The 14655-nt window shown below is 39.0% G+C and overlaps 1 long non-coding RNA gene across 1 annotated transcript in view; it reads left to right on the forward strand.

Annotated features, from left to right (window-relative positions):
* Positions 1–1750: 1750 nt before the first annotated feature.
* Positions 1751–14655, forward strand: part of LOC139356134 (uncharacterized) — a 40502-nt gene continuing 27597 nt past the window's right edge. The window contains exons 1-2 of the long non-coding RNA XR_011607534.1: positions 1751–1855; positions 14350–14448. This is a non-coding gene — a long non-coding RNA (uncharacterized lncRNA). The remainder of the gene's footprint in view (positions 1856–14349; positions 14449–14655) is intronic.

The following is a 14655-nucleotide window of genomic DNA, read 5'->3' on the forward strand; positions in this document are numbered from 1 at the left end:
AAAATTTATCAGGGCAACCTGAACCAGAACGTGCAATTTATTTGCATGAAAGTAGGCTCTTTTATAACTTGGTTCCTTCTGAGAAAATTATAGGAAAAAAATCCCTCAGAAATGAAGTAGCTGACACATCACATTTATTAAAGCTGTGAAGCCTTCAAAGTGGATGACTTATGATTTTTCATCCTCAACAACGGTTTTGCCAGAATGCTGCTAGACTTGGGAAGGATGATTAACAGAGCAGATACATTTAATGACAGCACACTACTAATTCATTCCAAAATAAGTTCACCTTCACGAGCAGGAGGAAAGAATACAACAATGAGACAGTTTTCAAGTTATCTTTTTCTAAGCCATCCACTTTCAATATAAGTCCAAAAGCTTATATGATTACTAAGTAATTCCCAAAGGATATCGTGTAAGTACTGACAGAATAAAAAATACATTTTCTGATGAGTCTACAACACTTTCAAATGTAGAATTCTTCATTCTCACCCAAATTGATAATCAATAAGTAAGCCAAAGCAAGCAAAAAATAAGAGTTCGGTATGTATAATTACACCTCATTTTATTAGGTCATTTTAAACTCCTAGTTTAAAAAGACAAACAAGAAAATAATTAAAACTGCACCAATCATGTCAACATGAAACGATTGAAATACTATCTGTGCTGGAGAGCTGATACCCCTTTCTAAAACACAGACCATGATGAATGGGACAAAATTTGCTAATGATAATGCTGAAATTGGCTCTATTGACCTCAGGAAAAAAAGAAAACTATTTAATGACAATGTTGTGCAAGTGAGGCTGCTCTAAAGACAATCCTGGAGGAAGCAAGTCAGCAACAAAGTTGCCAGAAGAACTTCCTATATGTAAATAGTCTGTTTCTCAGCCACCTATGCCTAAACTGGGGAGAACAAAATTATGGGTTTAAAAACTCATATATGCAGGCAATATCATCAGTATGATAGGCTTTAGATAGAGGTAAAAAATTGAGTCCTAGAATAAATTTAGTATTAAATCAGCTGAACGATTCCACTTTTGGCAAAGATGCAGTAACAGGGACCAGACTTGCCTCAGTTTCCTGAAACAGTTTAAAAACCGAACAGCTGATTTACATGAATGTTGGACATTACTAAATAAATGAAACTGTTCCCTGAGAGAAGCAGATCCGGTGAGCACTGACATTGCCCTGGTTTCTACACTGGGTTCATCTCTTGGCCGCAGAGCAGCGCAGGGGAATCCAAGTGGCGCTCAGCCATGTCCCTGCATCGGGGATATAAGTCTGAGGTTCCAGGAGGCTAGTGTGACTGAAGTCTGCAGGGCAGTCATGAAGAAGACAGAGCAGTTCACAAGAGGCTGCAAGATCGGCAGAGTCTCCCTTGTGTCTTCACATGAGTGCTGATGAGCTCATAAATGTGAGAAAACTACACAAAAGAAGGCAGAGACCCAACTAAAGGGCACAAAAAATAAACAAGCTCTGGGACTAACACAGTCTCAGGAATAGACTGTGTTCCCACCAGCCAGAGCAGAAAGCTTCCTACTCCATGAACCTCAGAAAAAGCTTTCAGAAAAGTATGGCCTCAGCAGCAAAGTGAAATTTTACTAGACTAACAGTTGCCTCATCCCATATCATAGAACCTGGAATAAGACCACAAATGGATCCAACTATTTCCATGTAACTGATGTGCATTCTAGAACAACAGTCAAGGATACCGTAAGAATAAACATATGGCACCCAATAAAGTAAAGTTCACAATGCCTGACATCCAATGAAAAATACTGGCCACACAAATGTGTTGGCAATTGGTATGTTCTTGGTCTCACTGACTTCAAGAATGAAGCCGCGGACCCTGGCAGTGAGTGTTACAGTTCTTAAAGATGGTGTGTCCGGAGTTTGTTCCTTCAGACCGTCAGATGTGTCTGGAGCTTCTTCCTTGTGGTGGGTTCGTGGTCTCATTGGCTTCAGGAGTGAAGCTGCAGACCTTTGTGGTGTTACAGGTCATAACGGCAGCATGAACCCAAAGAATGAGCAGCAGCAAGATTTATTGCAAAGATCAAAAGAACAAAGCTTCCACAGTGTGGAAAGCAAATGGGTTGCCGCTGGCTGGCTTTTATTCTCTTATCTGGCCCCACCCACATCCTGCTGATTGGTCCATTTTACAGAGAACTGATTGGTCTGTTTTGACAGAGTGCTGATTGGTGCGTTTACAATCCTTGAGCTAGACACAGAGTGCCAGACGGAAAAGTTCTCCAAGTCGCCACTAGGTTAGCTAGACACAGTTGGCTAGATACAGAGTACCAATTGGTGTATTTACAAACCTTGAGCTAGACACAAACTACTGATTGATGTATTTACAAACCTTCAGCTAGACACAGAGTGCTGATTGGTGTATTTACGATCCTCTACCTAGACATAAAAGTTCTCCAAGTCCCCACCAGATTAGCTAGATACAGAGTGCTGATTGGTGTACATAGAATCCTCCCACTAGATATAAAAGTTCTCCAAGTTCCCATCAGGCTCAGGAACTCAGCTGGCTTCACCTAGTGGATCCTGCACCTGGGCTGCAGGCAGAGCTGCCCGCCAGTCCCCAGCTGCGCCTGCACTCCTCAGCCCTTGGGCTGTCAATGGGACCGCACGCCATGGAGCAGGGGGTGGCGCCTGTGAGGGAGGCTCGGGCCACGCGGGAGCCTGCCGCAGTAGGGGAGTTCAGACATGGCGGGCTGCAGGTCCGGGGCAGATCCGGAGCCCTGCCCCACAGGGAGGCAGCTAAGGCCCAGCCAGAATTTGAGTGCAGCGCCGGCGGGCTGGCCCTGCTGGGAGACCCGGTGCAACATCTGCAACTGCTGGCCTGGGTGCTAAGCCCTTCACTGCCCTAGGCCAGCGGGGCTGGCCAGCTGCTCCGTGTGCGGGGACCGCCGAGCCCGTGCCCACGCCCGCAGAACTGGCACTGGCCCGCGAGAGCCGCACCACAGCCCGGGTTCCTGCCAGAGCCTCTCCCTCCATGCCTCCCCGCAAGCAGAGGGAGGTGGCTCTGGCCTCAGCCAGCCCAGAGAGGGGCTCCCACGGTGCTGTGGTGGGCTGAAGCGCTCCTCAAGCTATGCCAGAGTGGATGCCCAGGCCGAGGAGGCGCTGAGAGTGAGGGCTGCTAGCACATTGTCACCTCTTACAAAGAAGGAGGACAATCTGGCCCATATTGAGGAGAAAAATCTATCAATAGAAATAGATGTAGAAATGACACTGATGATAGGCTATTAAAACAATATATGACCATAATTGTATTCCATATGCTCATGAAGCTGGAGAAAAGAGTGAGGATGCTAACTAGAGACATGCAAAATATAAAAATGCATCACACTGATTATCTGGAGATTGAAACCAAGAGTCTGAAGCCAAACAAAAAACACTCTAAGGAAACAAAACTATTGATTAATGTCTCTCATCAATTAGAAATACAAAAATTCTTAATCAAATCAAGTAAATTAAATTTAAATAGAATACAAAAGGGATAATGCATAATAATCAAGTGGAATTTATCCTAGGAATTCAAATTCGTATGAACGGACTAATAAAGATAAAATCATAGGATCATCTCACTAGATTCAACACTAGTATTGATAAAAATTCTCAGCCAACTAGCAATAGGAAGAAGCTTCAAAAATGGGCAAAAAATTTGAATAGCTATTTCACCAAAGAAGACATGGTCAATAAGCACATGAAAAACTGTTCAACATTACTAATCACCAGAGAAATGCAAATCAAAACCACAATGGAATACCAGTCCGCATCCAAAAGTATGACTATTATATAAAAATATATATAAATAAGCAAAAAATAACAAGTATTGGTATGGGTCTGGATCTGGAGAAATTGGAACCCTTGGGTAATATTGGTGGGAATGATCACAGTCCAGCCACTATGGAAAACAGTATGGTGATGTATTAGCCTGTTCTCGCATTGCTCGAAGAATTTCCTGAGGCTGGGTAATTTATAAAGAAAAGAGATTTAACTGGCTCATGGTTCCACAGGCTGTACAAGAAGCATGGGTGGGGAGATCTGGGGAAACTTACAATCATGGTGGAAGGTAAAGAGGACACAGGCACGTCCTACATGGCCGGAGCAGGAGGAACAGGAAGAAGGGGGAGGTGCTACACACTTTTAAACAACCAAATCTCATGAGAACTTTCTCAATATCATGAGAGCAGCAAGTGGAAAATCTGCCCCCATGATCCAATCACTTCCCACTAGGCCCTTCCTCCTCCAACACTGGGAATTACAATTCAACATGAGATTTGAGTGAAGACAAAACTCCAAACCATATCAGATGGTTTCTCAAAATATTAAAAATAGATTTACCATATGATTCATAAATGACACTTTTGGGTATAGACTCAAAAGAATAGAAAGATGGATCTCAAAGATATATTTGTACACGCATGCTCAGAGCAGCATCATTCACAGTAGCCGAAATTGGAAGTAACCCAAGGATAGATGAATAATTAAGCAAAATGTGGCACCACACAATAGGCTATAACTCAGCATTAAATAGGAAGGAAATATCGACACATGCTATAACATGGATGAGCCTTAAGGACATTATGCTAAGTGAAATAAGCTAGACATAAAAAGATAAATATTGTATTATCCACTTATAAGAGATACTTAGTGTAGTTAAAATCATAGAGACAAGGTAGAATAGTGGTTGTCAGGAGCTGGAAAGAAGGAGAATGGAAAGTTATGGTTTAATGAGTGCAGCATTTCAGCTTTGCAAGACGAAAAAAGTCCTGGAGATAAATGGGGGTGATACTTGCACAACAATATGAATGTACTTGATTCCACAGAACTATACACAGAAATTAATAGGATGGTAAATTTTATGTTATGTGTATTTTACCACAATAAAAATATTAATATTAATAAAAATATTGAAAAATCTATTGTATTTCCAAATACTAGGAGTAAACTTTCAGAAATGGAAATTATAAAAACAATTTCATGACAGTAGAATCAAAACTATGGATCACTTAGATATAAATCTAATAATAGATATATGAGCCCTGTATCCTGAAGCTCGCAAAGCACTGCTAAAATATTAAGGAAGACCTAAATAAAAGGATAGACACACTGTGTTCATAGATTGAAAGACTTAATATTGTTAAGATATCAATTCTCCCAAAATTCACCTACAGATTCAATGCAATCTCAATCAAAATTTCTGCAGGGACTTTTTTAATGTTTTGATAGAGATTGACAAGCTGATTTTCAAATTCATGTAAAAATGCAAAGGGCTTAGAATAGTCAGAACAATTTTGAAAAAGACAAGAAAAGTGAACTCAAAAATTATTATACAGTTATTATACTCAAGACAGTACAAGAAAAAAACAGAGTTTTCAGAGGATAGGCTAATAGATCGATGAATCAGAGCACAGAGTCCAAAAACAGATCCACATAAGTACGGTGAATTTAATTTTGACAAAAGTGCAAAAGCAGTATAACGGGGAAATGACAGCATCTTCAACAAATGATGTTGTAGCAATTGAATATCCATATGGAGGAAAAAAGGAATGTTAAAAAATAATAGATTAATTCAAAACATGTCATAGGCCTAAGAAAACCTAGAACTGTAAAATTTCTAGACTACAACATAAAAGGAACTCAAGGTTTTCTTAGGGTAGGCAAAAATTTATTCGATGTTAGATCGAAAACAGTCTGAGTACGGTGGCTCACAAATGCAATCCCAGCACTTTGGGAGGCCGAAGCAGGAGGATTGCTTAAGGCCCAGAATTCAAGACCAGCCTGGGCAATATCGTGAGACTCTTTCTCAACAATAAATAAATAAATAAAATATTAAATCAAAAGCATAATCCACAAAAATATTTTAAAAAACGATAATTTAGACTTCAGCAGAACTAAGAACTTGGGTTCTTGGAAAGACACTGTTAAGATGGCAAATAGGCACATAAAAAGGCACACAACATTAATAGTCATTATAGAGATGAAAATTAAAACCACAATGACATTTCACTATATATCTATTAGAAGGAATTCTTTAATATTCTTCAGTAATGGAATGGGAGGCAGATACATGGATAATATCCTCGTAGTTAGGTGTATATGGTGATATGAACTTCTGGATATTCTACTTGGTATCTTTATTTTAGTCTTTTAAAATGCTATTTTTTTTCTATTGAAATAAAAAACAAGGAATTCATTTAGACTGGGAAATAAGGTGCTTGGTGTTTGGATAGAAAGAAAAAAGTTATCAAATGTTATGAAGAAGAGTAGGAGATTGAATGCACTCAGGAAACATAATCACTGTGCAACCTTCCATGTACCTGCAGTTTATGGTCATGAATTTGAGACGAGATCACTTGGTCAGGACGCAGGTTTTTCTCCAGCTGTATTAAATGCCTGGGTGCAGATGCAAAGTGAGTAAGGAGCAGACTTGAAGCAGGGAGGCTTTCATCCAGCAAACATGTTGAAGGAGAGTGGCAGAAGGGCTTAGGCTGGAGGCAGGGGTGTGACTCCAAGGACTTGGTATGGAATTCAAGCAGGATGAGGAAGGAGATGAGGACATGTGTGGCAAGGAGAGGAGGACCACAAACGTGGTAACATAAAGAGGGTGAGGTCTTTGAAAGACGAAGGATGACTGTTGCCATGGAGACACTAGAGCAGAATGAACTAAAGAAGCAGCAGTCAAGGAATTGGGATGTGGAAACCAAAGACTGTGAAAGGACTGGAATTATCGTTAATGACAGGCCTAGAATATAAACTTAGAGGCGAATGGGTGGAGGAGGTGAAGGATGGATATCTTTGAGGAAAAAAGTTTTTAAAAATTAGAGGCCCGGGTTTTGCTAAGATTATTTCTATGTGTATAGAAATCAAGAGTAATCAGGACTTGAAAAGTATTGAAGACAGTGAAAGGAAGCCAGAGGTTAAAAATGGGAAGATCTAAGGTGGAGTCCCAAGCTGGGGGATGGTAGGCAGTATAGAGGTGGATAAGTATAAAACTTAGAGTGTGTGTGTGTATGCGTGTGCATGTGTGTGTGCATGTGTGTGTATGTGCATGTGTGTGCCTGCGTGCATGTGTTCATGTGTGTGCATGTGCACGTGTGTGCCTGTGCATGTGTGTGTGCGTGTGTATGTGTGTGCCTGTGTGTGCGTGTGTGTGTGCATGCATGCGTGTGCGTATGTGTGCATGTGTGTGTGTGCATGTGCGTGTGTGCGTGCATGTGTGAAATGTGTGTGCACGTGCATGCGCACATGTGCATGTGTGTGTGCGTGTGTGTGTGTGCGCGTGTGTGTGTGTGCGCGTGTGCTCACTTAAGGGTATTGGATGATTCTAGGGCCAAAGTAGAGAACATTACAGACAAAAAAGTGTCCTTGTGAATTTACATTTCACAACTGAAACTTTAACATACAGATAAGCACATTTTAAAAAGTAACAAGTTTTATTTATACCTGAATACTTATTTTAACCTCATGGGTTTAAAACATGAGGCTAATATGTAATTTATTCCAAAATCTGGGGAAATAATTGATGGCCCCTGAAAGGATTGAAATGCTGTACCTGCAGCATGGACTCTGATGTTGTAATCCATTTGCAGGGTTTATCATATACTTTATTAGTTCTTGACAAGTAAGGCAGACTCAAACCTAGTTTCAATATACCAAACAACTGGCTTTCTGATTGTTACATTTGCAAGAGAATTTCATTGGCAGTGATTGGTTAGAATCCCCCTCACCACCAAAAACGGATTGACAGCCTAGTATATGTTCAGCCAATGTGTTAGATGATCACAGAGCAAATCTTAGAAGTGGCATTCTTGCCTTGAATAATGAACAGATGTCCTCAAATACAGTTGCTCATATTTTTACACCAGTTTGGAGTGTCCTATCTGCCCTATAGAAAACCTATTTATAAAGTGGAACTAAGCCACATCTTCCCTAAGAAGCTTCCCTCCTGGCTGTTGCACTGCTCTCCTCCACTGCCACATGGCTGTTCTTTTTTTTTTGTTTTGTTTTCTTTTCTTTTGTTTTCTCTTCTTTTCCCCTCTCCTCTTCTCTCCTCTCTTGTCCTCTATTTTCTTTCTTGAGACAGGATCTCACTCTGTCCCCCAGACTGGAGTGCAGTGGTGCAATCACAGATCACTGCTGCCTGAACCTCCCAGGCTCAAGCAATACTCCCCACCTCAGCCTCCCAAGTACCTGGGACTACAGGTGTGCACCACCATGCCTGGCTAATTTTTAATTTTTGTATTTTTTGTATAGATGGGGCCTCACTGTGTTGCCCAGGCTGATCTTGAACTCTTGGGTTCAAGCAGTCCACTCACTTTGGCCTCCCAGAGTGCTGGGACTTCCGGCATGAGCCACCGTGTCCTGCCAACATGCTGCTCTCTATATAAATACCTGCATAACTTATTGTCTACTTTTTCTTCATTTTGAAAATTAATTGTAGTATGATTCATTTATTAGAAAAACCACTTCTTGATACTTGTATTTACTGGGCACTTACTACATGCTAGGTCTTGCTCTAAACACTGTACATAATTTTGTCACTCACTACATGCCAGGCCTTGCTCTAAACACTTTATATGATTTTATTTAATAATTTACTTCTCACAATAAACATGTTATTCTTATCATTGTCTCTAATTTCCAGAAGTGCTAATTTCTTTTTAAGTTAACTCAGTTAAAATTGTCCATGACCAGGATTCTAGGATGTGAGATTAATTTTTAAAACTGGCAATACCAAAAGTGCGCGAAGACGTGGAGCAATGAACACTTTCACACACCACTGAGGGGAATGCAAACTGGCATAATCACCGGAGAAAATAGCTGGATATTATCTAGAACTAAAAAGATCCACACACCCTCTTGCCCAAGCGATTCCATCCTTGGTTTGGATCCTGGACACACTCTTGACCTTGTGCAGCCAGATACACGCAGAAGAGCATTTGCACCAGCAAGGCTAATGCTCAACAACCCTTGATGTACAAGCATTGCAGAACAGATACGTAAATTACAGAAGATTCAAATAATGAAATACTACACAGTAATGATAATGGAACAGGCAGCGACCTGGTTGAAAGTAACAAACATAATATGGAGTGACAGAATCAAACTATGAAGGGGCATATACCACGTAATTCCACTTATATAAAGGTAAAAAACAGGCAAAAGTAAGGAATGCTTATTCAGGCAGGAAAGCTAAGGTAAAGCCAGGGAGATATTTTCATAATGTAATGAGGTGTTCCGGTAACCAGGAAAAAGAAACAAGGTAGGAGTCCTGGTGGAATTGCAACCTGTCTTGAGCAGGTTACACAGGAGTTTGCTTTGAAACTCTTATCCTGTCCCCATTGTGCACATGTCTCTGCACATTATATTTCACAAACAACATTGTAACTTGAATACAAGCTCATGCAGTGGTTGGGACAACACAAAATATTCATTCAACACCTGGTTGATTTGACTAAAGACAAATTGATGATGATCAGTGGCTCATTGCAAAGGCAAAGCTGATTGTGAAATAAAAACTGCAAGTTTAGAATGTTAGCTTTGAAGGGGGGCTTTCTTTTTCCTGGTTGCATTTCTACTGTCACAAATTCCCCTCTATGATATCGTTTACCAGACATTGTAAAACTTAACGGGAACATGACAAATTCATTTGTAAGTGAAGCTTCGTCTTGGAACTGAGCTAATATCTGCAGAATATTCTTTTTTTATGTTAAATTAGTTACTTCCCTATAATTTCTTCACATTATAAGGACAGTGTGATAGGAAGGTATAAATTCTTCCCAAGATGCAGAAAGAGAAGTTTTTAAATTAATAAATAAATTAAAATTTTACTTTGAGATTAGTTATCCCCTTGCTTTAAATTTGGGCAAGAGAATCTGTCAAGAGTATGGAATGTTGCATGGCAAAACACTGAAATCAGATGATAATTTTCTGCTTTTAAGAAGACAAATAACATAGGTCTTTTGTCCTAACACTATGCTATAGATTGAATGTTTATGTCCATCCTAAATTCCTATGTCGAAACCTTAATCCCTAATTTGATTATATTAGGAGGTAGGGGCTTTGAGACATGATTAGGTCATAAGGCTGGGGCTGTCATGAATAGGTTTAGTGCCCTTGTAAGAAGAGACAGAGAGAGAAATGGTTTCTCTCCTCCGTGTGAGGACACAGCTAGAAGGTGGCCATCTGCAAAGTAGAAAGAGAGCCCTTCACAAGGAACCAAATCTGCCTGCTCCTTGAACTTGGACTTTCTAGTGTTCAGAACAGTGAGAAGTAACTGTTTGTTGTTTAAGCCACACAATCTATGGCATTTTGTTACAACAATTTGACTAAGACTCACTAAAGGGCACAATGGGAAATGAAAAGACAGCTAATGCAATGGTTGAAGTTGACTATCACGACGAGAGAATATGTCCCTGGTACACAAGTATGAGTCTGAAATTGCATCATCCCAAAATAATTACCATTGCAATTTCATAATAATTTTGTACCCGAATTTCCAAAGTTAGATATTTTAGTTCAAGAAGGATAATTCCCCAGCCCTGTCAGCTGCAGAGTTGCTCGCGCCGACACGCTTCTCACATTTGCAACCCCAAATAGAGGCTCAGTTCCAACTGGCACATGTATTGATATTATGAGCCTTTTGGTGCACAGCTGAATATAATTCAGGCAAAGATTTTCAGAAGTATTTTTCAGAAGAAACTTTGTGCTGAGAATGTACTGCTTGACCATTATAAAAAGCACTTTACTAAAAATGATTTTGCATCCATTTAAATTACTTTGCATCCAAGTAATTTAAAACTTATTTCATTAACTTAAAATTATGAAAACAATTCTTCTTAGAATAACTTTAATGTCTTTAAAAGAAGATTGATTGAGAGAATAAAGTGTGTTCCTTTTTCTCTTTCTCTGCCATATCTTCTTTTCTTTATATTTTTGTAAGTATGTACTCCTTATAACATTTTTATTTATTACTTGAGACTGACTTATGAATACTAAAAATAATTCTGGAATTTTATCTCATCGAAGAAAATTTGATGTGTCACAATTGGTATGTTTTTAACTCATCCTCATAAAATGTGAAACATTGTCTGAAGAAGGTTTTCTAAAAAACATACATATTACATTAGTAGAATTCAATATACTTAGTAAAAGTTTGTTTTCTGCTATAAAATTCCAATATACCAAATATTTTAAAGAGATTAGAATTATGATTTAACTCAATATTTATTTTTCAATATTGTATTACTATTTTTATTTAAATATTTTTGTAAACATTATAACTTGGCAAGTTAAAATGGTCTTATTAAAGGAATATACCACACAGACTTAATATTTAAATTGCTTTAACTATTTTGCTACTTAACTATATAAAAGTTCTTAAAATTGCACATATATACAATTAATAGCTTTTACATGCATTATTATAAGCACATGTTTTCATGTAGCAATAAAACATATTTATATTTCAAGTGCTCGAAGCAGTTTTTGTATATAAAATACATACAAGATTTTTTTCTGGAGGTTACAGTTGCAAATTTGGTAGTTAATATTTAGATATTAACAGTAAATTAGAATAGCATGCCTTTGTCTAAACAACTGATGTTTGCCCTGTTTAGATCACATGGAAACCTAGAGTCTCACAACCATTACTCAAGTTCATGTTCAGAGATGCTAGAATGACCATGGGGACGCTTTCTGTTTGGCCTGTCAAACAACCAATGAGGACAGGCAGACCTTGGCAAGACATTGAGGCTGGCAGTAGACATTGATACTTCTGTACTTTCAATATTTTAAAATACATATGGGCTCAATGACAATAACACCTCTGAAAATATATATACCATGTAGATTTTGTTCTTAATTTTTTTCTAAAAGTATCTCACATTGAAAAAAGAAATTCTAAAATACAGAACATTGTATGCACCAAGAATAGAGTGCCTACTAACCTAAATGGAAATAATGATTTTATAAAGATTTTATTTAAAATAATTATTTATCATGATTTTTTCCTGTAGAATCAACACTTATTAATCTATCACCTTTGTAGCTATTGCATTCAGTCTAGAGAATTTAAGTCTAGATCAATAGGGTTTGATCAGCACTCAGTCCCTTCCTTCCTTCCTTCCTTCCTTCCTTCCTTCCTTCCTTCCTTCCTTCCTTCCTTCCTTCCTTCCTTCCTTTCTTTCTTTCTTTCTTTCTTTCTTTCTTTCTTTCTTTCTTTCTTTCTTTCTTTCTTTCTTTCTCTTTCTTTCCTTCTTTCTTTCTTTCCTTCTTTTTATTTATTTATTTTTTTAGACCGAGTCTCGCTCTGTCGCCCAGGCTGGAGTGCAGTGGCCTGATTTTGGCTCACTGCAAGCTCCGCCTCCCAGGTTCACACCATTCTCCTGCCTCAGCCTCCTGAGTAGCTGGGACTACAGGCGCCTGCCACCATGCCCAGCTAAATTTTGTATTTTTAGTAGAGATGAGGTTTCACCGTATTAGGCAGGATGGTCTCGATCTCCTGACCTCGTGATCCACCTGCCTCAGCCTCCCAAAGTGCTGGGATTACAAGCATGAGCCACTGTGCCCGGCCTCAATCCCTTTTTTTAAGGAGCTTTCAGAATGGCAAAGAAATTAGAGACAGTATTTGGTGTTTTGAAAGAATAAACTACAACCTCAGCATTCCATTAGTTCTGTAAGTATATTTCACTTATAGTTGAATCTGAAACACATCTAATACATACACATAGGCTAACATATGTGCAACACGTCTGATAGCCATTCAGCCTCCCTATTTCAGTAGTTTCTGTCAGTGGCTGTTCTGAAAGTCTAATACCTGAGTTGATCAGTTGTTTAACATTTTAATAGCATTTCTGCATATGCATATAAACATGCATACAAAAAATAAATTGCTTTCAGGATTCTTTTGAAATATGCAAATAAACCTTTTTGTTGGCAGTCACAGACACAACAATTTTCCATAAAAATAAAACAGATTTTAGGAACTGATTTAGAATTCATTGTATACAATGACTCAAAATTGGGCATCCCATTCCATGGTTGTTTGAAAGCAAAATGGCACAAAGAAGACAGGGAGAAAGGGACAGAGAAGACATGCAAGTGTGAGTTACAACTTTGAATCTACCTTTACATTCTGTGTTTTAGTGTTGTTTGATCTGTCTATGTTTGTTCCGTGTTATTTTACCTGGCTTGGGTGATATGTCACATCGTCTGCCCCACACTAAAGATCCACTCGAAACTCCTTAGTAAAATGGGTGTGCACGTGCACAAAATGAGGATGCCCATCAGAAACAAAGAGCAAGACACAGCTACCCAGTGATCCTAATTCTATTCCAGGAATTGTTTCTCTCTTTAAAACTCTGATTGCTTCATCTCTTAACTTCAAATAGAAAGAAAAATAGCCATTCATTCCCACATATATCCATTGTCTAGGGCTGCCATAGCAAGATACCATAAACTGAGTGTCTTAAAACAGCAGAAACATTATCTCACGTTCTGGAAGCCAAGAGTCCTAAATCAAGACTTGTACAGGGTTGTCTCCTTCCTGAGAGCCCAGAAGGATGAACTGTTCCTGACCCATCTCCTAGCTGCTGGTGGTTTGCTGGCAATCTTGCATTCTTTGGTTTACAGCCACATCGTCCCAACCTTTACCTCTGCCTACTTCTCTGTATTTCTGTGTCTCTTCTCTTTTTAGAAGGATATCAGTCATACTGGATTGATTACAAGCCCATCCTACTTCCTGTATGACCTCCTCTTAACTTGATTACATCTACAATGATCAATTTTCAAAAAGGTCAGATTCACAGGTGCAGGTAGGATTTCAACATATCTTTTTGAGGACACGATTCAACCCACTGCGTCACTACAACCCTATCACAGCACACACATTTTAAAAATATGTGTTATCTGATGCAAGCATCCATTGAAGCTCTGGTAGTTAAGACCACGGTGCAGCAGGCAAGCCCCTCAAAGCCAAAGCCCACCACCATCAGCCATGGAGCTGGATGAGGCAAACTTTCTGTGAGGATGCATGATTCAGAACATGAGGACGCTGGGGGACTGTGGCTCCTTCAAAGACACAGCCATACTTTATGCAGCCAGCAGACAAACTAAAGTCACCTTGTTTTGGTTTTATATTTCTACTATAGAATTTGTAAGATTAGTTCTTTGTCTGGGTACAGCTGATAAGAACATGATAAATAGCCTAAGGTATTTCAATAACCTGCCATAGTCTAGAGGTTCATGCACAGGGAATTATGAATGAATCATTTGTGATACCACTTAACGTAGGAAAACAGTGATATTGAAGAATCAATTTCCCTTTGTTTGCAGAGGACATCATGGAGCAGGGAGCACCTTCCCTCAGATAAACTAAGCATTGAACTCATTCAGAAAAAGCTGGGGGAGTAGTTTGGAATCCCTTTGTTCAAGGTAGGCCTTAAATGTCAGAGGAAAATTGCTTTAGCTAACCAATTGTTCCTTAGATGTATCTCCATTGAAAGCAGCTGATTTTTTTTTCTCTTAGTATCTGTCTTTTTCTTGCCAAATTTTACAGAAAGATCACTATCTCAAACACCTTGAAAGATAACACACAGTTTAAAAATGGTATTCTTATTTTAGCAATTTTCTTTTCAGAAA

The sequence above is a fragment of the Macaca nemestrina genome, chromosome 9 (genome assembly GCF_043159975.1).
Source record: "Macaca nemestrina isolate mMacNem1 chromosome 9, mMacNem.hap1, whole genome shotgun sequence".
Lineage (NCBI taxonomy): Eukaryota > Metazoa > Chordata > Mammalia > Primates > Cercopithecidae > Macaca > Macaca nemestrina.